Source organism: Anolis carolinensis, chromosome 4 (genome assembly GCF_035594765.1).
Source record: "Anolis carolinensis isolate JA03-04 chromosome 4, rAnoCar3.1.pri, whole genome shotgun sequence".
NCBI classification, from domain to species: Eukaryota; Metazoa; Chordata; class Lepidosauria; order Squamata; family Dactyloidae; genus Anolis; species Anolis carolinensis.
This window is the reverse complement of record NC_085844.1, coordinates 25,004,896-25,029,435: the sequence shown is the minus strand read 5'-3', so window position 1 is coordinate 25,029,435 and position 24,540 is coordinate 25,004,896. Positions and strand designations below refer to the sequence as shown.

Sequence of the window (24,540 nt, the reverse complement as noted above, 5' to 3'; positions counted from 1 at the left end):
TGTGTGTGTGTGTGTGTGTGTGTGTATATATAGGTAAAGGTAAAGGTATCCCTTGACGTTAAGTTCAGTCATGTCTGACTCTGGGGGTTGGTGCTCATCTCCATTTCTAAGCCCAAGAGCCAGTGTTGTCCATAGACACCTCCAAGGTCATGTGGCCGGCATGACTACATGGAGTGCCATTATCTTCCCGCCAGAGCGGTACCTATTGATCTACTCACATTGGCATGTTTTCAAGCTGCTAGGTTGGCAGTAGCTGGAGCTAACAGCGGGCACTCACTCTGCTCCCGGGATTTGAACCTGGGACCTTTCGGTCTGCAAGTTCAGCAGCTCAGTGCTTTAACACACTTCGCCATCGGGGCTCATGTATATATAATATACATACACATACACACAATGTGGAGAATATGTGGAAAGGTAGATAGATAAGTTGGGAGCCACAGCGAAGGCATCTTCCTGGGAGCAAGGTCTAATAATAATAATAATAATAATAATAATAATAATAATAATAATAAATCCCTTACAATATCCAAGATGGCTCACTGCTACAGAATCTTGGGAGGTTTAGTTTGATATGGTACCATTATTGGCAGAGAAAGCTAAGCTGTAGGAGTTGAAATCCAATCATTTATCCTCCCTATAGAATCAATTTTATATGCATTTTTAGCTACAGAAAAGCTAAAATCAGGACAGTAAAAGAACAACACCCAGAAAATGGGAATTCCAGACAGGAAACAATCAGGGCCAGCTAATACCTCCCAACAAAGGATTCCCCCAGGTAGGAAGCAGCCAGGCTTTGAAGCTGCAAGGCTATTCAATGCTAATCAAGGTGACCAATTGCAACATTCACACTTGCCTCCCACAGACAAGAGTTCTTTCTCCCACCCTGGACCTTCCACAGATATATAAACCCCACTTGCCTAGCTTCACACAGACGTCAAAACCTCACCGCCGGGCCCCTCTCTGTCTCTCTCGGTCTCTCCATTCCCGGCTCCATCCGCTGCCTTCCCGCCTCACAGAGAGACACCAGTCCTGAGCTGAGGCGAGGCGGCGGCAGCGGCGGCGGCCATTTCCCCCCTCCGTCTTCCTCCTCCTCCTCGGCCTCCTTCCCCCTCGCCCCCTCCCATTGGCTGAGCCCGTGACACCCCTTTTGCTGAGGGGCAAAAGGAAAGGGCCTGAATGGTGGGAGTTTGGGTGATTTGCAAAAGCTTTTTTTTCCTAACGAAAAAAACGACGACATAACGAAAAACGGCCTCTCGCGATTCGAAACTGCGATATCCAGACGTGTGGACAACCAATGCTTCAAAATTGCTTCAAAACAAACGAAAATAACGAATTAATAACGGTTAACGGGGAAAACGAATTATTTGAGCAAGCCTAGTAAGCACTCCTGACCGTTGTGTCTACCTGGGCTTACATTTGGAGAATATGTTCACTCCAGGCATTTTCTTGATACTCCAACATGACTCTAGTGGCTAGAAGTTCTTTATTTCAATAAGGTTCTCTATTAGCCATGGTTTCATGTATCCACATAATGTTCAGGACTACAGTGTTCCCTCACAGTGATCCAGAAGCCCTCCCAAGCTGCAAACACAGTCTTTCAGGAGGAGTGTAAACCCATCTAAGACTGGCTGATAATCCTCCATCCCCAGATTGGAACCCTGGACGACAAGCATTCTGTTTTGTCTGAATTCAGTTTGAATTTGATTTTTCTCATCCAGCCCATTACCTCCTTCAGGTATTCATCCAGAGAAGACACACTATACTTAGCTGAAGCTGTAAGCACATGGAGAGCACTCTCGTTTATCTAATGAATTACAATAAATGCTTTTCAGTATCTATTCTTATTCCTAAACTTTCTGCAACATATTATTTCTCTACTTCCCCTGTTCAAAAATATATGTATATTTCATTCTTCATAATTATAATGCTTTGATACTGTTTCAGATGCCATGGCTGCATTTTATATAATCTTAGGATTTATAATTTGGAGCAGCACTAGAGCTCCCAGACAGAGAATGTAAAAATACATTCAACAACAAATCACAGGATAATTCCATGGTGGTTAAAATGTTATCAAAGTACTATAACTGCATATGGTGAAAGAGGAAACCTTAAGGCTGCCATAAGGAAGAACAAGCAGGCTTGTTTTCTGCTGCCCTGGAAACTAGAACTTGGAGCAATGGGTTCAAATTACAGGAAAGAAGATTCCACCTGAACATTAGGAAGAACTTCCTGACCATATAAGCTGTTCAGCAGTGGAACTCTGTACTTTGAGTGTGATGAAATCTAGACAAAGGCTGTATGGCCATCTGTTGGAGGTGCTTTGATTATGCTTTTCCTGCATGACAAGGGGTTGGACTAAATAGCCCATGTGGTCTCTTCCAACTCTATTATTGTATGGTTCTATGATTCTATGATTAAGCATGATATATACTCAAAGAGCACATGCATGTGTATCATGGATAAAATATGAATTGCATCAAAGATATGCTGCTCTACAAGGGATCTCAGCCTGTCTTCATAGCTTCCAATTATCTGAATTCAGAACTTAGAAACTAGAAGTTAATTGCATCTAGGGGAGGGAAGGAGCAGTTGATAAAAGCATAAATGCTCAAAAGTTTTTTAAAAATCTGAGAAGGATGAGTATAAGCTGATAAGAAGATGACAGCCATCTTCTGGTTTTAGACATTGGCTTCCTTTTAATGAAGATGTATCTTGTTTGTTCATTGCCTGTGTATGCCTCCTCCACAGAATCTGTCTTTTTTAGCATTTAGGACAAATCAACCTCTGGTTCAGAAAGATGGGCAATCGATGGTGAATTGCTGCATCATTATTCCTGCTGCCTTTTGAACTTTGCAGTCATCCACAGATATCCAGGATGAAAGGATGAATTGCCTATGTTATGTAATGTAAGTGTAATAATTATGCCTCTTCTGGCCAGATAATGTTTATTTCAGAGAATTCTCTTTTAACCCTTGGGTTACTTCTCCCTAGCACCAATTTTCAAAGGGGGATCCATACTACTCTCCTGCAACAAACCAAACCAAAGGAAAAAAAGAGTCTCATGGCACCTTTACAATATTTATTGGCACAGTATTCTGTGGGTTGCAATTCACATTGTCACATTGTCATATTCATGGAGCATAATCTTAAAAGTTCAGTTAGATGTGCATAGTGTATTTGGCTGGATAAAGGAATTGTATAGAGTGGCATGCAGAAATGTAAAATTGGGTGTCGGAAGTACAATTACATTGTTTATACTTTAGCATAACATCTTGGTAATAACTAAAATAGTTAAAACATGTATAGCAGAGTGTAGCATAGTACTTCTGCATGTGGAACTACATTACAGCCAGCCTTTCAGTGGGAAGAGGAAATCAGTCAGAAGTTACCACAGAATTACTCTGGAGGAATCCTCTCTAGAAATTTGCTAGGCCCTACAGAGCAACTCCGTGGTAATGTCCAATGGAAGTTGTTCATTATAATAGGATCTCCATTTACCCACAATTTCCTGTTTGTATGTTACGTTCAAGATCATATCCTCCATACATGTAGGGGGTTGTACTGTACATGCAGACATATAAAATAGAGGTTGTAAGGCTTGTGAGGTTGAGGTGCAATTCAACTGAACTCATGAATATAAAACAGATGAACTTTTCCTTTTAGAGGTCATAACTGAAAAGAGCTCCTGACTTTGCAGCTGACATAGATGGATTTCTCTTAATAGATAAATAAATAAATTACTGATTCAGCCTCACTGATGTTGAGCTGATTCCAAATTCTTTGGTGACTTGGCCGTAATTGAGATGGCTGGAGCTGTAGGGTTAATAAGGTCAGACCACATCAGGATCTGTAGTTGGCTTGAGGTAGCACATGCGAGACCTTAGGCTAGCTTAAAAAAACACGTTTTGCAAATAGAGGATAGCAGTGTGGATAGGTGTGCTCAGTAACCCAAAACCATTTCTTCTTTTTTAGCCAACTGCTATCTTGGCATTTAGACCACTGGAAGACATACTGTGCTCTCTTACATATGAAAACACTTAAGCGGCTATGCTTTACATTCCTTCCAAAGTCATCTGTCGAGAAGCAAGATTTACAAGTGGAATTGTTCCTTTCCAAACCAGGAGACACACTGTCCATACAGAAATGTTTTCACAGGGTAATGATAGGCTGGTGACACCTGCCCTGATGAAAATTTATTTCCCTTTCCATTCAAGTTATATATACACAACCTGCATATATGTGTGCACATACAAACTAATGGAATGATAAATAAGGTGGAAAGGTCCTTTCTATGGTTCATTCTGCCACCTGGAATCATGACTTATTGTTGGATGCCTTTCATCCCCAGCTCCTTCCCTTCATGACATTATACTTCTGATGAAATATACTACTTTAACACAAAGCCATAGTCACAATTGTGCTGCTACATGATTTCCAAATGGCAGGCGTGCTTCCTCAGCCCACTTTGCATCCTTCTCTTCTTGTGTACAGCTGTTGTTGGGCAGCAGGGTTGATCCGGGGCATCAATATATGAGTGGCACCTCTGCTGATAGGAATGGGGTTTCTGGTGTGACCTGAGTAACTTGCCAGGATGTTCAAGACATTTATAGATACCAATCCATGTAGATAACAGTGTCATGGGAATTTCCCTCTTGGTATAAGAAGAATGACAGACATCAGAGTAATGAAGTTTTATTTGAAATAACAGCACTGTTGGGTGCACACAACTATAAAGCTCAGCATTCTCAACAGCAAACTGCCAGACATAGCAGGTTGAATTGATTTCTCATCCCAATAGCCCTAAAGACAGGATCAAGATTCAAGATGAAAACTGGGCCAAAACTGACAGGCTCAATTTCAGCAAGGAAAGTGTCAGATTTTACATTTAGGTTGGAAAAACTAGATGCACAACCATTGACTGTACAAAAGCAAATGGGGAAAGGATCTGTGTATCTGGATATATCACAAGCTGAACCTATGTCAGCACTGTAGTATGATTCAATAGCCCAAAGTGAATGCAATTTTAGATTCTTTTTCTGGTCCAAAGCCAGTGAGGTGTAGTGGTTTGAGTGTTGGACTAGAACTCTGGCAGATCAGGGTTTGAATCCCTGCCCAACCATGGAAACCCACAGAAAGTTACTTTCTCAGCTTCAGTATTAGGCAAACCCCCTCTGAACAAATTTTCCAAGATAACTCCATGATAGATTTGCTTTAAAGTCTCCATAAGTGAGAAATGATGTGAAGGCAGACAGCAACAACATTTCTGCACCAACAGAAGTATAATGTTCCAATCAAGGAGACTCTATTTCGCTTTGGTCAGACTTCACCTGTATCACAGTTTAAAAACAATACTAACAAATGAACACATCTAAAGGACAGCAAGAATAGCAACAAACAGCTTAACAGCAAGTTCTCATGAGTTATGATTCAGGGAGGAGAATTGAATTTAGCCTAGAAATGAGAAGAACAAAACCTAATCTATTAACCATCTTCCAATATTGAAAGAGAGGTCACATGGTACGAACAACAAAATTGTTTTCTAATGTTCCACAGGGAAAGGGTTAAGATTCAAGATTCAAGTTATTGAGAACACATTTTGAGGCATACCTTCTCACAGTCTGACAGTAGAATGGCCCACTTTAGAAGGTGGTGGGCTCTTTCTGCAGTTTTCTCAACAGGTTGGATAGCCTGTCATTTCCTGCATTGACTTGGGTTTAAACTAGATGACCTTTGGGTTCCCATCCAACTGACCAGTTTTATGATTCTTTAGTTTATTGGCTTCTCTCCAGAACACTGTTACTCCCAGACGCTGCCTCATTCCTGGCTGCTTTCCATTCATCAGGCTTAGGCAATATGAGGCAATACGGTAAGGCAATACGGTAAGGGATTTCAGAACATCTCAGTAATAAGCATCCTTTTAGGTAAAATCTCTCTAGTTAGGATCCTGCCATCTCTCTTCTTCAGAAGTCACATTGATTTAGATTACCTTTTCTTTCATCCTTTCTGAGAATAGATTAAATTGTAATGCATGCAGTATTTTACCTGTGTATGTACATTCATCCACCCATATATTGGATACAGGGGCATACACAGAAACCTTCTTCCCTGCTTATTGCCACAAGCCCAGAAGCATAATTAACCTCAGCACATTGAGCTATGGACGGGGCTGCCTCTTTGTGTCTCCTCACCTTAATGTTTTACCTATTGAATGACAGCTATCAGCAATGAGCTGCCCACCATTTTACACATACATTTAATATAAGGATAATTTTGCAGCTCACTATGATTCTTAACAATTGGGGTTATATTAGATGATGATGATGATGATGATGATGATGATGATGATGATGATGATGATACTTTTCATTTGTTACCTCCCTATGACTCGAGGCAAGGTACAACATGGTTAAAACATACAGACAAATACAACACCATTACAATACATGTATTATACACAGAACGAAGAATGACACCAATACCAATAAAAGGCAGGTGTGTATGAATATGGAAAAACTGCTGTTCCCACTATAATTTATCCTTAGCTGTTGAGAAGTTTAAAAAGTCATTGACTGGTTCACGAATCAGAGTTAGCCCAAAATGGTATAGCCATACTTGTTAACTATGATTTGTAAATAACAATGAGTGAATCTAATGAGTACAGATATAAAACAAAAGCTGGGAACTTCAGAAAACGAAAGGGCATTCTCACATGAAAATGGAGAAGATAAGAGAGGAATTGGGAGCCTGTGAAACTGCAATAACCTTTTTCTCTGTCAACTATAGTTGGGTGATGAGGCAGCATTATTCTTGCAAGGAAAATAGCACTGGAAAGCTTTGGGCTGTCCTTGTGGGAAAACAAACTTAAGGACAGAGAATGACTTCATCCCTGCAAATAATGTCTGTGAAATCAGAGCTATAGTTTGACTTCACTCAATCATGTGACCTTCAGAATATTTAGTGCTGCTGCGTCAGAAGCCGAGCCAAAGTTCACAGGCGCTTGGCACCCACATTGTCATTGCTTCTCTGGCAATTACTCAGAAGCTCTGAATACCAGCTGCCAGTAATCATCCCCTCTTCTTAATCAAATGCATTCCAAAGCTATGATACTCTGGGGGCCAAATCCTCAATGGTTGTTTTTTGCATACATGAAGAATAAATGGGGCATGATTTACTTTGATGGGATTTTCCTTTGGTTGTACTGAGAATATCTAATAATGTTCCATTACTTTTCTTTTACATTTGGCCACTGGCCCTCCAGTTTTTTGATGTGCAGACAATGTACGCTTGTATTGAACAATGTATTCCATAAAGGATCAGTCTGTCACATGGTGATGGCTCTTTTTTACATTTCGTTTAAACAGCAGAAGCCAATGAACCAAAGTGGTTACACTTCCCAGTCCACACATTTACCGACCTTTTAGAATTTAGAAGAAAGAGAGGCTTGGTTTGCTGATAAGGCAGTGACTAAATTCTTCCTAAAATTTATGATTAACATAGTGACTGAATTCTCTTCCATATTAAAACAATGGACTTTACTGCATGAAGCCGCTGACAGCAATTGCGCAATTACCAATCACAGCAATATCTTAATATGAGCACTCTCACTATCGCGTACCTCTGCATTCACAGTACACTGATTCACGGATCTGTGTTCCTGCACTCCTACATCCGCATAACATCATAACCCTTCTCTCCTGTACTTCCATTTCTCTGACAGTTTTACAAAAAGTTTTACAATTCCAGCTATGTTTAATTATAAAAATTAAGTCAGACTTTAAATCCAACCATTTGGATTTGAATATCTAAGGGGAATATCCAAGGGGAGGAGGGAGAGTGGAAGAGGAGGAGAATTCCAGCCCCTGACATAACTTCAGTGATGATATGTCAAGACAGAAACGGAATGGCTCTATTCCACTATTGCACACGAACGTGGCAGGATCTGTGCCTATTAACAGGTCTTCTCACCAATAGCAGGGACATGTTTATCACAGGCAGACTGACAACAAGATGTGCAAAGCATTGTGTGATAGGGACCACCACTGAAGGTGCTTCAATGTCAGTTTTGCCTCCTTCATGCAATAAAGTCCAATAACATGAGTACTCTATCCTGATGGGAACTACATGGTCTGACTTGGCTGTTGACTTGTACTTTATGCCTGGGTGCCCTGGAAAAGTGTTTGGAAATTGTTGGTGATATGGTAGAATGCTCTACATTAGACATTGCTTTCTAATGTATGTTGTTTAGACCACATTATATTCATTTTGTTAAATGCATGGCTTTCTGTTTTATTTCTAGACCCAGTTTAAGATTACACTGCTTAACCGTGCAGTCCTATGTAATGTAAAACTTAGGCAATCTGAAATAGCACCTCCTTCCCATTTTATCTTTCAAGTTATATGCCCCACCATCCAAAGAAAAAGTAAGTTTGGTTGGTAATAACAGCCCCCCCCCCTGAAGTGAAAGCAGTTCATCTCTGATTGTATTTAGATAGAGAGGCTAAATATATTTTTAGTTTTAGTTTGTAATGTGTTGTTGTTGTTTTTCCTTGTAAGCCATTTTAGGAGCTTCTTATAGCTGCAAGTACTATAAAATCTATGTGTATATATGTATGTATATACACATATATGTGTGTGTACATACATACATACATACATACATACATAGAGAGATATAGCGATGATAGATGATAGATAAGATAGAAGTCCCTGTTGGTGGTGATATCATATCTGAAAATTCTGTAAATAGTTTCCCCACTATATTTGACGTGATTATATCTGTTCCCCTCATTTGCTGATTTTGGTGCATAAAAAAATCATAGACTGATGTAGAAATTGGAAGGTGATACTGATCTGAAATGAATACATCAAATGTTCAGTGTGATACTCAGAATCTCCCACTACAAAAGATGACGGATTTAGATACCAACCTAAATTTCACAGCGCTATCATTTCTTTCTTGTATGTGTTAAGACAAAGCACTTGCTCTCTTTAAGGCTGGCTAGTTGGGGTTTGTTTATCTGTTCTCTTCCTGCCTTCCTGAAAGCCTTTTAAAAGTTGCAGGCTACTAGTAATTTTCCATCCCTGTTTATTATGTCTTCTTTCCTGTCCATATTGTACTATGTTTGATGTCATCAGCAGTTGCCAAGGCAACACAGAATTATGAACTCTGGCAATTCACTGAAAGTGATGAAGGAATACATTTATGTGTATTTCCACTAATGATGTTGCAGTTCAAGGTAATAATCACACTAAAACAAAGGCATTAGAAACAATGAAAAAAATAAAAGAAGCAAAATAAGAGGGGTTTATAAAACATGAATTAGATGGATTTCTTCAACTGAGTAGTGCGATGATTTTCAAGATCATCAGGAAAATAAAATGAATCACCAGAGAGAGGATGAGATCCAGAGTGGCATTAGTATTGGATTAGGGGTGCATTTACATGGTAGAGTTAATGTAATTTGATACTACTTTAACCTGGATGGCTCAACGCTATAGAAGCCTGGCATTTTTAGATTAGTGAAACACGAGCGCTCTTGCAGAGAGTAACAATATTAATAATAACAATAAGTTTTATTTATATCCCACCACCACCCTCCCCAAAAGGACTTGGGTGGCTACACTACATCTTCAGGCTAAAACTACATCTTCAGTGATTCCATAGAATTGAGCCAAGGCACTTAGTGGTGCCAAACTGCATTAATTCTATGCTATAGATGCTCCCAAAGACTCTGGGAGACCTGGGTTTCCATACCATTATGAAAACCCATTTTCTGACATTGGGAAATCACATACTCTCAAACATAGAGGAAGACCTCCTCTGAAATAACTCCATGATAAGGTCACCTTAAATTAGAGTTGACTCAAAGGTACTTTAGAAGACCCAAGAGAAGATTCTGTTCCTGGCATGCTAGCATTATTTATATTAGAGGTAGGCAACTGTAGTTGTAATATGAAAGTTAAGGGACCCTCCAGGGTCACCCATGCTTATAAAATTGCCCCAAATAGGGAAAACAAAAGAATACTGGGAGTCGCTAGAAGTTAGCAGCTGAGCTTGAAAACTAGCATTTTTAATAGACCAATCCATGCAGAGAAGAAAGCGATTGTGAGGAAGTAGTTCGAACATTATTGTTATGCACCTATGTTTCCAACTTATAGCAACCCCATCATGGGGTTTTCTGGGGCTGGGTTGTATTACCCACAATCATCCAGTAGGTTTCCGCAGTCAAGTATTATGATTTTAACGTTTAATGTGTTGTATATATATTTGCTTTTATGTTGCTATGTGGCATTGAATCATTGCCAAATTGGAAGCTGCTCTGAGTCCCCTTCGGGGTGGAGATAGAGAGGGGTAAAAATGCAGTAAATAAATAAATAAGTAGGGAATGAAACTTGGTCTCCAGAGTCATAATCCAATGCTTAAACCACTATACCACACTGACTTTTACAACAGCAATCAGGAAGACTTATTTGGAGTTAGTTAGATAGAAGGCAGTGAAGAGTCAGAAGAGAGGGATAGGAGTCAGTTAAGGATAGGTATTAAATAAACCTAGGGCAGTAAGTTGAATTCACCTAGGGTTAAGATAAGATAGTGAAAGGATTAGTAAGAAGTGTTAGATCCAATTAGGATTTAGATCTGGATGTTGAACTTCGTTTTGTGGGCAAAGGAGTCTTGTAGCACTTCTGTGACTAGATGAGAGAAAGAAGCCTGTAGCATAGGCTTTTGTAGACTTAAGTCTACTTTTTCAGATGCATCTGATGTTTAGTCTCTTTTATTTATTTATTATTATTATTATTATTATTATTATTATTATTATTATTATTATCTAAATAAGAGATATAAAAAGTAAATATACAATATCAGATAGGAAGTTCAACAGTGCATCATTAATTCACATAATACTCCATATATCAAAATCTTCCATATTTATTTTATTTTCTCCCATTGTAAAACATTTCCTCCTCCTCATGAACAGCCTAAATATTTATTGTAATATCCATTACATTTCCAACAGATACTTTCATTTGGAGCTTTCAGCTTCTTATCCTTCGCTATTCCATTTACATAATCGATCACTTTCCCCCATTTGCTAATCCACACATCTTCATTTTTCTAACTATTAAATGTAACTTTTCTTTCACACATAAAATCAAACATCATACCTGCTAGCTATCATTCCATTTACATAAATTACACTTTTGTGCCTCAATATTCTATTAATTTCTTGTATTGTTTCTGATCAAACGATATTTAATGTTTCACTTTCCCACCACATATGGACGTGTTCCTTTAACTCTACATCCTTGCCAACATTTTGGCGCTATAGTTTTATTGATATGGGAAATGTGGCACAGTTTTTATTCCATTTTTCTATTACCCTAATTTTCTATTCTCTGATGTTTAGTCTCAAAGGTTCTACAATTGTGGTTCCCAACCCATGGGTGGTAGGGTCTCTGGGCAGTGGTGAGCTATCAAAATTTTAAAAAGGGAAAACAAAAAAAAACAAACACATCACAGAGATATGTTTGCATAAACGTGTAATGATTTTTCATTCATTGGGTTAGCTTGTTGTGAGGTCCAGGTACATATGCAGTTTAGGGATTGGCTCTATGGAATGCTGGTGCTGCTCGGCTTGTGATTGGTGGATTCTTAGTAATACATGTGTACTGACTGCCTAGCCTCGTTTCTTATGGGTGGCAATTTTTTTCTTTGATACCAGCAAATTCTTCAAAATATAATAAATTGTATGTCCACACAAATTGAATGATCTTGCTTCCAGGAATTTGATGCCCAACACATCGTGTGATTTTCCTTCTTTGGCCAGTTGAGCAGTCAGCCAAGAGCAATCCTATATACCTCTATCTGTTGTCTGTCATGTCCTTGTTATAATCGGCATTGAAAGTTTTCCGTATATGTGTTCTGTGATCCGCCGAGTCTCCTTCGGGGTGAGAAGGGTGGAATATAAATACTGTAAATAAATTAATAAATGAATGAATAAATAGATAAATAAATAGTGCTATTGGAGTGATTGAGTTCAAATAAATAGGCTTTATGGGGGCAGCAGTATTTGGGAGTCTAGTATTGGAATTCAAGGAATAAAATCTCATATAGAAATGGCAAGGCCAAAGGGCCATAGTCAGAAAAAAGGGTGGGGATTGAAACTTTTTTTTTTTTTTTGCAAATCATTAAGAGTTCCATAATGCAAAATAATTTAAAAATCAGGCTCCATCAATAAACTTCAGTGGACACTCATGGGGATTTGGTTAACCAGTTAAATTTCATGAACAAACCAGGTTTATTTTTTTATTTTTTTAAAAAAGAAACTGAAATATTTGGGGAGGGGGGTTGAACCCCTAACTACAGCCCTGCAAGGCCATATAGAAAGTCCCCACATTTTAGAAAAAGGGGTCACATAGATGGGGGGTGGGATAGGTGGAAGCTCACATGGATGAGCCTGAGATATTTTAAAAGCAGAAATGGCATGGAATTCTATATAGGTATCAAGGATTCGGGTGTCCCTTGCTGTGAGAAATGTCTCTTACTCTTAAGGATCAGAAAACCTGTCCGTTATCAAACTAACAGGTGTCCCTTAAAAGGGATGTTTCCTATATGAAGTTTGGAAGCTTTTCCCTCATAGACTCCCAACTAAAATCTCAGATTTATAATTATGGGCCATTTATAAAGATGGAAATGTGTTTCTCATATCATTTATGAACATGGACAATATATTTATTTTACAGAGAGATACATGACTTCATTAATTTACATCAATGCTTTGATTTTTCATTCATTTTACAGAGCTTAAACTTATTAATAGCCTCTTACAGATTGCCAGCCCTGCATGTCCTGAATGCTGACTATTATTACTCTTTTGCAAACCTGGCAACATTATCCAGGGGTCACAAAGATGACCCTGAGGGCAACACACTGCATTGCTGGGGTATATTATAAAGACTGTGTGTTTATAGCATACCACTTCATCACATCACTTAAATTCCACTGAGTTCTACACTTAAAATCTGGTATTCTGTGGGTCCACTACATTTGTTTTGGTTAAAGTGCAGTTTTTGAGTCTTTTAAATGTGGAGGGCAGCATTTTCCCACAATGTATCAGGAAGAGGTGAGGAAATTGATTTTTCTCAAAACACCTGATGTTTTGCCAAATTTTGAATGAAGTAGTCCTTCAGGTTAGAATAACCCAATTTGTGGGAGGAATCTGAGTAAACTTTTTTGGGCAATTTCTGGCATTTCCTTTTGCTCCCCAAGCAGAAAGGTTTGGTTTGGTTGTAAGCTACCTCATAAAGCTTCTACTTAGCAAAAAATTAAAATAGCCTTTTAGGGTACCTTTTTCCTTCCTTCCATAATTTGTCTGTGTCTTCTGTTGGGAGGGCCAGTACTGTTGCCCTTCCAAATGGGATTCCCTCCTTCCTACCCTTTTCTCCCTCTCTGCTTTTGGGAATTGTGGGTGTTGAAGTACCAAAAAGCACTGCGAGAGATGATGGGCGGGTGAAATGTCTGCGGTGTGGAAACCTCTTCATTGAAAAATATGCAAGACAACTGAGTGCACTAAACAGTGTGATCCCAAGGTAGGGAAAAACTCCTTTTTATTACGGAATGGAGTTAGACTGAACTCTCGTCTTCTGAGCACTTCTGAACACTTCCCGGTGTAATCTGATGACGTCCATAGTGTAGTAGAGAGGAGATGCCAGAGAATGTGACTGAGGAATTATTTGAGAATTGGTGTGATGGCATATAGGTAGAAATATGTGAATGTTGGTGAAAATCTTATCAAAAGTTTATTTGTACTGAAACTTGTACCCATCCTTTGTGGGAAGCAGTTTCAGCATTGACCAGACCACACTGTCTTGGCAGCTTTCTGAAAATGCTAGAGGCTGGCATCAACTTTTTAAAGACAAATGCTTCTTCTGAGCAGAAGAAAGGGAAACAGGAGGAAAATAATCTGTCAATATTGCTGGGCCCAGCCCCTCTCTTTCACATGGCAGACTCAACATATAATTAGAAAAGTTTCAGGTATACCTTGAGGGAAAAAACCTGCTTGTGTATATAAACTGTGAGGATTTGTATCCTCCCACTCTGATAGAATCTTTTCAGCGCATTATCTTTTTATCTTTCTACTTGACGTGTTTGCTGCTTGCAAAGGCAATAGGCTTTTAGAATTACCAAGTTGTGTAGGAGTCCTAAAGTGGATTGTCGCACCCTTGTTAATTGGAGATACCTCAACAAGCTGAGAGTAAAGCAAACTGCCAGATATCAGATTAGAATCCTAATTTTATGTAGGATTTGGTGTAAAGAATCTGGTGGGGTTCAACTATCACTCCTTTAAAGGTACCTATAGAGTTTCCTATTAGTTCAAGGTGGAACAATTGTATTAGCTTTAGTTCATATTCTCTTCTGATATCAAACTCTACCACACTAACCTTTGAAATGTAATTAAAAGCAAACAGCTTGTAAATGCTTGCCTTGTTTGCTAACCTTTAGTCTTCCACAACTCATGGTGCTTTGACCTAGGGATCATGGTGTGTGAGACACTATTGGTTGCCTAAAATGATTGTGATTGTGATAGATTTATTTAGATACTTCTTAAAATGCTTGTTTAATTGTCTTTTCTCCCCAGTGGCAAAGTGCGTTAAAGCACTGAGCTGGAGACCGAAAGGTCCCAGGTTCAAACCCCGGGAGCGACGTGAGCGGCCGCTGTTAGCTCCAGCTTCTGCCAACCTAGCAGTTCAAAAACATGCAAATGTGAGTAGATCAATAGGTACTGCTCTGGCGGGAAGTTAACGGTGCTCCATGCAGTCATGCCGGCCACATGACTTTGGAGGTGTCTATGGACAACGCCAGCTCTTCGGCTTAGAAATGGAGATGAGGACCAACCCCCAGAGTCAGACATGACTGGACTTAACGTCAGGGGAAACCGTTACCTTTTTTTAGGACCCTAAGTGAGATGTACAACTGGAGGAGTGGGCGTAAAAGGCCATTACAAATAATGAATCAGAACAATTTTAAAAACTTAATTTTACACACATAATAACCTAAAGCCAATGTTGGTTTTATTGACAAATAAAAGTGCAGTGTTGAGTGCCTGCAGGAAGATCAGGTGAATGAAGTCTGATTTCCTTTGGAAGGGAATTCAGCTACTGAGGCACTGCTACTGAGAATGCTCTATCTCAGACATTCACTAACCTAGACTCTTGGGTTAGCAGGACATGCAAGGGTCTCAAATTCCTTATAGGAGGGTGATTTTCAGGCATCCTGTCCACAAACTGCTTAAAAAATTGTAGATCAAAAGTGACACCTTGAATTAAATTCAAAAGTAAACCTTAATCCACTGCAGTTCTTTCTACATGCGGGCTGTGGCGCAGGCAGGAGAGCAAGCCAGTGCAATTAACTGCAATGAATTACTCTGACCAGGAGGTCATGAGTTCAAGGCCCGCTCGGAGCCTATGTGTGTCTGTCTTTGTTCTATGTTAAAAGGCATTGAATGTTTGCCTATATGTGTAATGTGATCTGCCCTGAGTCCCCTTCGGGGTGAGAAGGGCGGAATATAAATGCTGTAAATAAATAAATAAATAAATACATTGATGTGTGGTCCACAGAGTGCACACCAGATAGCAATGTGGCTGAAGCTTATTGCATTAGAGCCAGCTATCCACATTCACTGCCTTTAGAGGCATAGGACAACTGCAGAAGTGGAAAATCCATGAATAAAAATTCTGCTATTCAATTACCTGACATAATACCTCTTTAGGAATCTCTAGGTCCTCCAGGATGATTCTACAGTCAGCTTCCTCCAGAGGAAGACCATAAAATTGCAGTGGAGGATCTAGAGCAGGGGTCCTCAAACTTTTTAAGTGGAGGGCTGGTTCATGGTCCCTCAGGCTGTTGAGGGGCCGAATTATCATTTGAAAAAAAAAAATGAACAAATTCCTATGCACACTGCACATGTCTTATTTGTAGTGCAACCCCCCCCCCAACAACAACTGTTTATTTATTTATTTACTACATTTATACCCCACCCTCTCTCACCCCAAAGGGGACTCAGAGCGGCTTACAAGTTGTATGTATATACAATATATTATATTATTGGCATAGCACAATATTAGCATGATATATTACTATATTGTCCTATACCATTACCGTAATATTATTAGTAATATTACATCAAATATACAATGTATAATTAATATTATTATATTGCATAATTATTAGTATTATATTGTATTGCATTATAATATTAGTATCAATATTATATGTATACACAATATATTCAATTATTACCGTAGCACAATATTAGTAAATGAAAGAACAATACAATATTTAAAAATGAAAACAATTTTAACCAACATAAACCTATCAGGATTTCAATGGGAAATGTGGGTCTGCTTCTGGCCAATGAGATAGTCAAGTGAATTAGGATTGCTGTTGTTGTGTGCCTTCAAGTCATTTCAGACTTTGGGCGAGGTGAAGTCTAAAACTGAGGGTGGGGGCCAGGTAAATGACCTTGGAGGGCCGCATCCAGCCCCCGGGCCTTAGTTTTGGGACCCCTGATCTAGAGATTCCTAGCAATAATAAATCCACTAATAATCAAATCCACCAAAGTCAGATTCACAAATGTGGAGAGCCAATTGTAGTTGTAACTTCTGGCCACCTTACAGTGGCCACAAACCTATGGCATGCATGCCAGAAGGGGCATGCAATGCCCTCTCTCCTGGCACGTGCATCGTTGCCTGCTCCCTACTCACTTGCTTGCTCACCCACTTGTCATTCTGCCCCCCATGCCTGCCGGCTCACTCATCCTCATCCTGCCCTCCTGCTTGCCTGCACCCCCATTTGCCTGTCCCCACCCCCACTTACCTACTTGCCCACACCCCCACTTGCCCACCTGAGTGTCACTCACTTTCTTTCCCGCCCCACCTGCCCCTTCACTTGCTTGCCCCCCACTCACCCCTCATGGTTACCACTACCAGCTCCCTCCCCCCCCCCCAAGTGCCCACCTCCTTCCTGGTTTGGGCACTCCATCTCAAAAAGGTCTACAGGGACTCAGTGTAAAGCACATTACATTAATCTAACCAGTAGGTAATTGACCTGTTAACCACTGTGTCAAAATCCATCCTCCATAGGAAGGAGTATAACTGGCAAAACAATGGAATCTGAGCAAAGGGACCCCTAGTCATAGAAGTAACAATAATTTTCAATATATATCATTGAAAACTTGAGGATTGCTGACATATAGGCCTTCTTTATCTAGTAATATAATAAAACTGTTGACACCATGTATCTGAACTGGGTGCATATCAATCCACTCCATTAACTGGTTGTGTGAAAGAGTGGTACTTGCACTCACAATAATATTGCTGTTATTTTATTTTGGTTAATCCATGTGGTTAAGAAGTCAGTCACCAAATAGACAGTGGCTTCACTCAAATAGTTAATTAAGGCTGGATTTACACTGCCCTTTATCCCATGATCTGATCCCAGATTATTTGCTTTGAACTGGATTATATGAGTCTCCATGGCCATATAATCTGGGATAAACAGATAATGGGATCCAGAGTCTGGAATATAGGGTGACATAGAAGGGGCCTAAAATGGCATCTTAATTGTGCAGCTCACAAAAACAAAACAAAACAAAAAAACAAAAAAACAAAAACAAAAACCCAATCATTCATCTGGAAAATACACCAATCAGTGAAAACCTTCCCAAATTCTAGTATAATGGCCTATCCTCAGTTTTGAACTTCACCAAGTGATGTGTGAAGCTGTTTATTGGACAGAATGAAAAGGAAATACATTCTCAGAAGTGTACAGGGTTCCTCGAGGATCCATCTGCTCCATTCATACCAAAGACACATCCAAAAGTACGTAATAAGAAATGACTTTAAAAATGGAATGAGATGTACAGGAAAAAGAACTATCAGAGCCTACTTCCAGTGATCACACTGCATCCAAATCAGCATTTATTTCCATTATGGGTTCACCACTTACTCATGAACTCAGTAAAAGACATTTGCAGAAAACTGTAACAGTGTGGATATGGATTTAGAGACTTGTTTGCAGTTGGATTGACAGTTACTGTTTCCTTTTTAAAGTTGCAGCTTTAAACATGTGTATTTAAATCTCTTTCTTTCCACCACCCATTTGATTGAAGGCCCAATTTACGTTCTTAATCTGCCAATTATTGTGTCAGTCATTCCCATTTCCAACAGTCCCAGGAGAAATTACAGAGATTTCTGTATTTTCTGTCTTACACTGACACCTAGTGGATTGTACTTTCCATAGAAGATCACAGTCACTTGTTGTTCTTTCTGATTTTAGAAGTTGTGTCTACTGTTCCTCTTGTAGATACTAATTATATTTGGAGTATATTGTGACCTAAATCCTGCAAGAGTTAACCTGTTGAATCAATTGGATTTATTTATGTACAGACACACAATCCAACAATTGATTCAATGGGTCTACTTTAGTTGTCATTAACCAACAGGAATCTATGTGAGTAGAAAGATGAAAAATGGCATGGAATTTATTATTTTTAAAAATAATTTTTTACACTCTCAATATCACGGTCTGCCAAGTGTCACTGTTAGAGCTTAGGACCATCAATGGTTTGGATTTTGTCGAAGAATCGAGGAAACATAGAGTTGGAAGAGACCACAAGGGTCATTGCTTCCAACTCATCTAGGAATGAATAATAAAAGCAAAATCTCACAATCAGTGAGGTATTGTCAGATACTATGGCACGTTCCAAGTTATTCTACTTCTTATAATAATTCTATGGTATGTTAATCTGTTGAGTCCATTTAGATGTTCTTCTGGAACACCTGTCACTATTGCACCTGCAGTTGTTGTCTTTGTCCAGAGTCACTGATTCTCAGTTTGAAAATTAAAATTCAGTTTGGAAACTTGGAGACATAAGAAATAATGCTCCTTTGACTGCACACTGAATTTTACAAGGAGGAATACAGCCTAACTAGAAAGGAAGATGACATGCGGTTACAGAGAACGCCCTATGGTTTGTATTTGCCAGTCCACCCCTATGAATGGTGAGTGTCCCCTAAGATATCTGATTCTGGACAAGTTCACACAACAGTTGTCTTTCACTCATCTTGGTGATAAGGCGCAAAGACTTTGAAGATCAACAGGAAGATTTTGAATTTGTATGTAGACTTTAAAGAATTACTATTAGTGGTATGCAAAATTTCGGAAGGCAATTAGTAATTCGTATAAATTTGTACAAATTCATACTAATGAACTGTACTTACAATTCAAAATGGAGCCCTTCTGAATTGAAACAGGACAAGATACCAGGAGAGGCGTTCTCTCTACAAATTTTCAGGTCCTCCAGCACGACAGGAGGAAGTTGACAATAGAGTCACACTAGAGCAGTGGTTCTCAAACTGTGGGTCCATAGATGTTTTGGCCTTCAACTCCCAGAAATCCTAACAGCTGGTAAACTGACTGGGATTTCTGGAAGTTGTAGGCCAAAACACCTGGGGACCCACAGGTTGAGAACCACTATACTAGAGGATCTAGAAGTTCTTAAAGAGAACATTTAAAATCAAATCCATGAATAACCAAATCTGCAAAAATGAAACCTGCAAATATCAAGGGATGCATTATCCATATACATAAGGCTGGAATGCATGGCCTTTACTAGAGTAGGCAAAACTTTAATCAGTTACAGTCAGTCAATTTAGTGCAACCTTATTCTTCTTCTGCACATGAAGCAGGATATGCTTTTTGCTGCAATATTCCTGTCTCAGTTTTGCACAGAGAATATGATAATCGTGTTTTGCATTGATGAAGCACTTTCTGAGCTGTAATTGAAATAGTTGTTCTGGGTGGGCTGTGCATTGTTATTCATGCTTATTAACTCCTTGGTTCTGTTTGGAAGATAAAGTTTATAAAAGCACCAGAATAACCAATGTGGCTTCAGGATTAAATGCATCTGTTGGTATCTCTTGCTCTCACTGGTAAATTGGGGAAGAAATTTTGGAGAGTGTTTATCAAAAACTACACAAACTTAATTATTTTTTCTTGGATTTGAGCTGGCCAATTTCAGAGGAAAGGGCTGACTAAACCGCCTCTGTTGTTTGCTTGCCTAAAGAAACCCTATGAATTACATGAGGTTGCCACAAGAAGAGACCATGTTGGTCCTGTCTGCCATAAAAGGATTAAAGATCAGAAATAAACATGAGAGAAAACTCATTTATTATTATTATTATTATTATTATTATTATTATTATTATTATTATTATTATTCTCCCCCTTCTCCTCCACCTTGATATTTAGGATAGTCAAAATGCAACATTCTTCCAGGGAAGCTGCAGTACTACATGTTTGCCACTGCGGGACACTGTTTCAAACCATACGCTTTTAGTCTTAGCAATCCTAGCCCTTGATACCACCTTCCAATAATGTATATTTGACAAATTCAGCCCTAAGGTGAGAGAGCCAAAAGTTGCCAGCATTAAATCATGCTGCTTTAAATAATTCAGAGGCTCAGGGGAGCATGAGCTCTGCTGTTTATCTCTCCAAACATCATAAAGAGCATGCGCTGGGGATTTCAGATGGATGCCCTCAGCACCAACAATGCAGCAGCTATAAAATACAGCTTTTTAAAAAAATTATATATAGGCAGATATAGATTTATAATGTTCTGAAGATGCATTGTGGGAATGTAATAAAACCATAGCCACAAGTTGGATGTCTAACCTCCATAATCATAAGCTGGACTTTTTGTGGCTGAGAAACAAATTGTGTGAATTTGGAAACATATACATTTTGGACTAAGGTTTCCAGAGTGACTGGCTATCTAACATTTCCATTCCTTTCCTTTTCTTTCTTTCTTTTTTTTTTTTTTTTGAGAAGTTACTTTTCACTGTAACACCCAGAATTACCAAGCAGCATGACTTGTGGACATATTGGCTGGGGAATTTTGATAATAGTTTTCAAATAAAAATAAAGTAACTTTATGAAACTTCATTTTCTGATAGAACTGATGGATTTATTGTTCCAGTTGAATTATATCACATCCTTTATTTATCTTAACACACTTCCAGAGTATAGAAATGAATGTGGACCAGATGTACTTTGTACTAAAAACTGTTATATTAAAGGACTTTAAAGAAAGCATCCAACCATGTTCTATGCAAAAATGCATACAACAACCTTTAGTTAGATGGCAGATGAATGAAAACATGCACATATTTTAAACATGGTGCCCTTCCCTTCGGAAGAAGAATACCCCCAAAACACAGATAGAGAGCCAATATACCCTGTTTCCCTGAAAATAAGACAGGGTCTTATATTAATTTTTGCTCCCAAAGATGCACTAGGTCTTATTTTCAGGGGATGTCTTATTTTTCCATGAAGAAGAGCTCACATTTATTGTTGAACAACAAAATGAACATTTATTATATACTGTAAAGTAGTTGTCATCACAAACCAGCATAACCAGACAAACTGTGAATCCTATCAAGAATTTCTTGTTACTACCATTATTTACATGTGCAACAATCTATGGTACCTCTTGCAGTTTAGGTTTCACAAGATTTCTCTCTATTCTAGTTTCAATGTAGTCATGAATGATGAATAATATAATATACTATAATAATAATATGATAATATAATAATAATATAATGATATACAATATATTAATTAGATAATATAATAATAGGATAATATAATAGAATAATAGAATGGAATAGAATGATATAAAATATATTAATAGGATAATATAAAATGGAATATAATAATAATAAAAGAATATGCTAATAATGATAAAATAATAATATGATAATATAATTGAATAATAGTATAGAATATAATGATATAAAATATATTAATAGGATAATATAAAATGGAATATAATAATAACAGAATAATAATATGAAAATATAATAGAATAATAATAGAATAATAATATAATGATATAATAATAATAATAGAAAAATATAATATAATGATATAAAATATATTAATAGGATAATATAATAATGGGATATAATAATAGTAACAGAATATGATGATAATAATATGGCAATAGAATAATAGTATAAAATAATGTTTCAGGGCATAGGATAGGAATAAGGATGAGAGGAGAATCCCAATGCTTCCTGTACCTTTAAGAAACTGAAAGAGCGGTACGAGTGAAAAGCCCTCTTCCTTCCCTCCCTCCTTCCCTTGCCCTGGCTCCAGGAGCCAATCAGAAGCCTTGGGGGCGAATCAAGCATGGCCAGGAAGCATGGCCTTGTCTCCGGAGGAAGAAACGGCAGCGCAGCAGCAGCCACGGAGGCTGGGGGACAGGCAAGGCAAGGCCAGCAATGTGATGTCTCATGGGCCTTGTAGTCCCGTTCCTAGTACTATTGTGGCAGACGAGGAGGAAAACATGGGATTTCCACCGGTTCAGCCAGAATCGGAGCCCCTGCACCTGGAGGATGTTTGCCCTCAAGAAGTCAGCCAAACAAGCCTTGGGCAGAATTCTCCCCCGTTTTCCCGAAAGGACAATTATAATAGAGATAGAGGAGCCAGGGAGGCTAATCGCCGGAGCCTCAGAATCGCAGCCAAACAACTAGCTGATTAGGTCTGCTTCCCTTGGGAAATTCTAAGGAGTCATGCATCTGGACAGAGTTGGGTTTCACTTCTCGTTCTCCAGGGAAAGTGTTCTGCTGGCGGGAAACGAGACCCTATTTAGGAGTTTCCCCGCAAAGGAAACCTTGCGGAGTCAACTTGTCAGCTTGAGGAGTGAGATCGTGTGTGGACTTCGTAACCCAGTTCCTTGTTTCCCGGACCAAGTTCCAAGCCTGCCTTGTTTCAAGTTTTGTCGCGGACCTCACCACGGACCTTGTTCTTGCTTCTTGTTTGCCCCGTTTCAAGTCTTGTTCTAGCCAAGAATCGAGTTTGTTTTCCAGCCTTGTTGTCAAGCTTCAATGGACTAAAAGACCTTGTCATCTCCCCACACTATTGCTTGGCAAAGTGTGTGTTTTGGTTAATGGATTATAACTTTGGACTCTAATATCACATATTGGACATTATTTTCCTGGACTATATTTGACCTTTCCTGAAAGGTCTACTTCTGAACTATATTCTTCACTTGTTTTTATTGACTTTATATATTTCTTTAATAAAGATATTAGATAGAATCTGGCCTCTGCGCATGGTTATTGGTGTTCTGTAGCCTGGGTCCTGACAAGCAAGCACTTTCTCTCCCTCCCTCCCTCCGGTGTGTGTATGAGGAGTGCTGCTTTAGCCCTGCAGCCATGCTTCCCAATGGAACTCTGCTGCAGCCTTAGTTGCTAGGCCTTACTTTCAGGGGAGGCCTTATATTTGGCAATCCCCCCAAACCCCTGCTAGGTCTTATTCTTTGGGGAGGTCTTATTTTCGGGGAAACACGGTAGTGGTTTGAATGCTGGACTAAATCTTTAGGAGAACAAAGATTCAAATCCTTGCTCATTCATTGAATCCTTTTGGGCAAGCAGGCCCGGCCCAACATGGCACGCTGGCCACGCCCCCGCGTTGGGCACCACCTTCCCAGGGGCGCTATTGAGCCCCTGGGAGGCGGGGCCACACCTGGCGGAGACGGGGCCGTGAGACGCGGAGGCGGGGCCAGGTCTGGCCCCGCCTCCCGCGGGGCGCGTCATGGCGCAGCCAGGCCAGCGCGCACCCCGCGGGAGGCGGGACCGGCCACGCCTCCCACGGCATGGGCCCGCTGCAGCGGGAGTCCTTTCAGGCTGCGGCCTGGAAGAACTCCTGCCGCAGCTTGGCTGCGCCAGGGTGCGCCCCGTGGGAGGCGGGGCCACATCTGGCCCAGCCTCCCACGCCGCGCACCCTGGCCCCGCAGCCCGCGCCGCCCACGCCGTGGGAGGCATGGCCGCCCGGCGTGAGAGGCGGGGTTAGGGCATGGGAGGCGGGGGTAGTCCTGGCCACGCCTCCTGTGGCGCAAGGGAGGGGGCGCAAAAAATATTTGCGTACCCCTTTGAATTTCCTCGGGCCGGTCCTGTGGGCAAGTCACACTTTCCCAGGCTTGAGCAAACACCTAGAAACTAATTTTACCAAGAAAATTGTGAAAGTTTGCCTTAGAGTTGCCATAAGTAAGAACTGACTCCAGAGCATTTAACAAAAACAACAAACCATAGGTTTTTTTAAGGGGAACCGAAACAAAGAAATTGGAAAACAGATGATTCTCCAGTCACCCTCTCCTTTTACTGAGTGTTGTAGAGCAAGTAGGAGGGCACTAATTTAAAGGTAAAGGTTTCCTCTGACGTTAAGTCCAGTCGTGACCAACTCTGGGGGTTGGTGCTCATCTCCATTTCTAAGCCAAAGAGCCGGCATTGTCCATAGACATCTCCAAGGTCATGTGACCAGCATGACTGCATGGAGCGCCGTTAACTTCCCGCTGGAGCGGTACCTATTGATCTACTCACATTGGATGTTTTTGAACTTCTAGGTTGGCAGGAGCTGGAGCTAACAACGGGCACTCACTCCGCTCCCGGGGTTTGAACCTGGGACCTTTCGGTCT

The 24,540-nt window shown here is 39.8% G+C and overlaps 1 long non-coding RNA gene across 1 annotated transcript in view; it reads left to right on the top strand.

Annotated features, from left to right (window-relative positions):
- Window positions 1-9,174: 9,174 nt before the first annotated feature.
- The window catches only part of LOC134298636 (uncharacterized), a 44,237-nt gene continuing 28,871 nt past the window's right edge, over window positions 9,175-24,540 (top strand). Inside the window, exon 1 of the long non-coding RNA XR_010005728.1 lies at window positions 9,175-9,239. This is a non-coding gene — a long non-coding RNA (uncharacterized LOC134298636). The remainder of the gene's footprint in view (window positions 9,240-24,540) is intronic.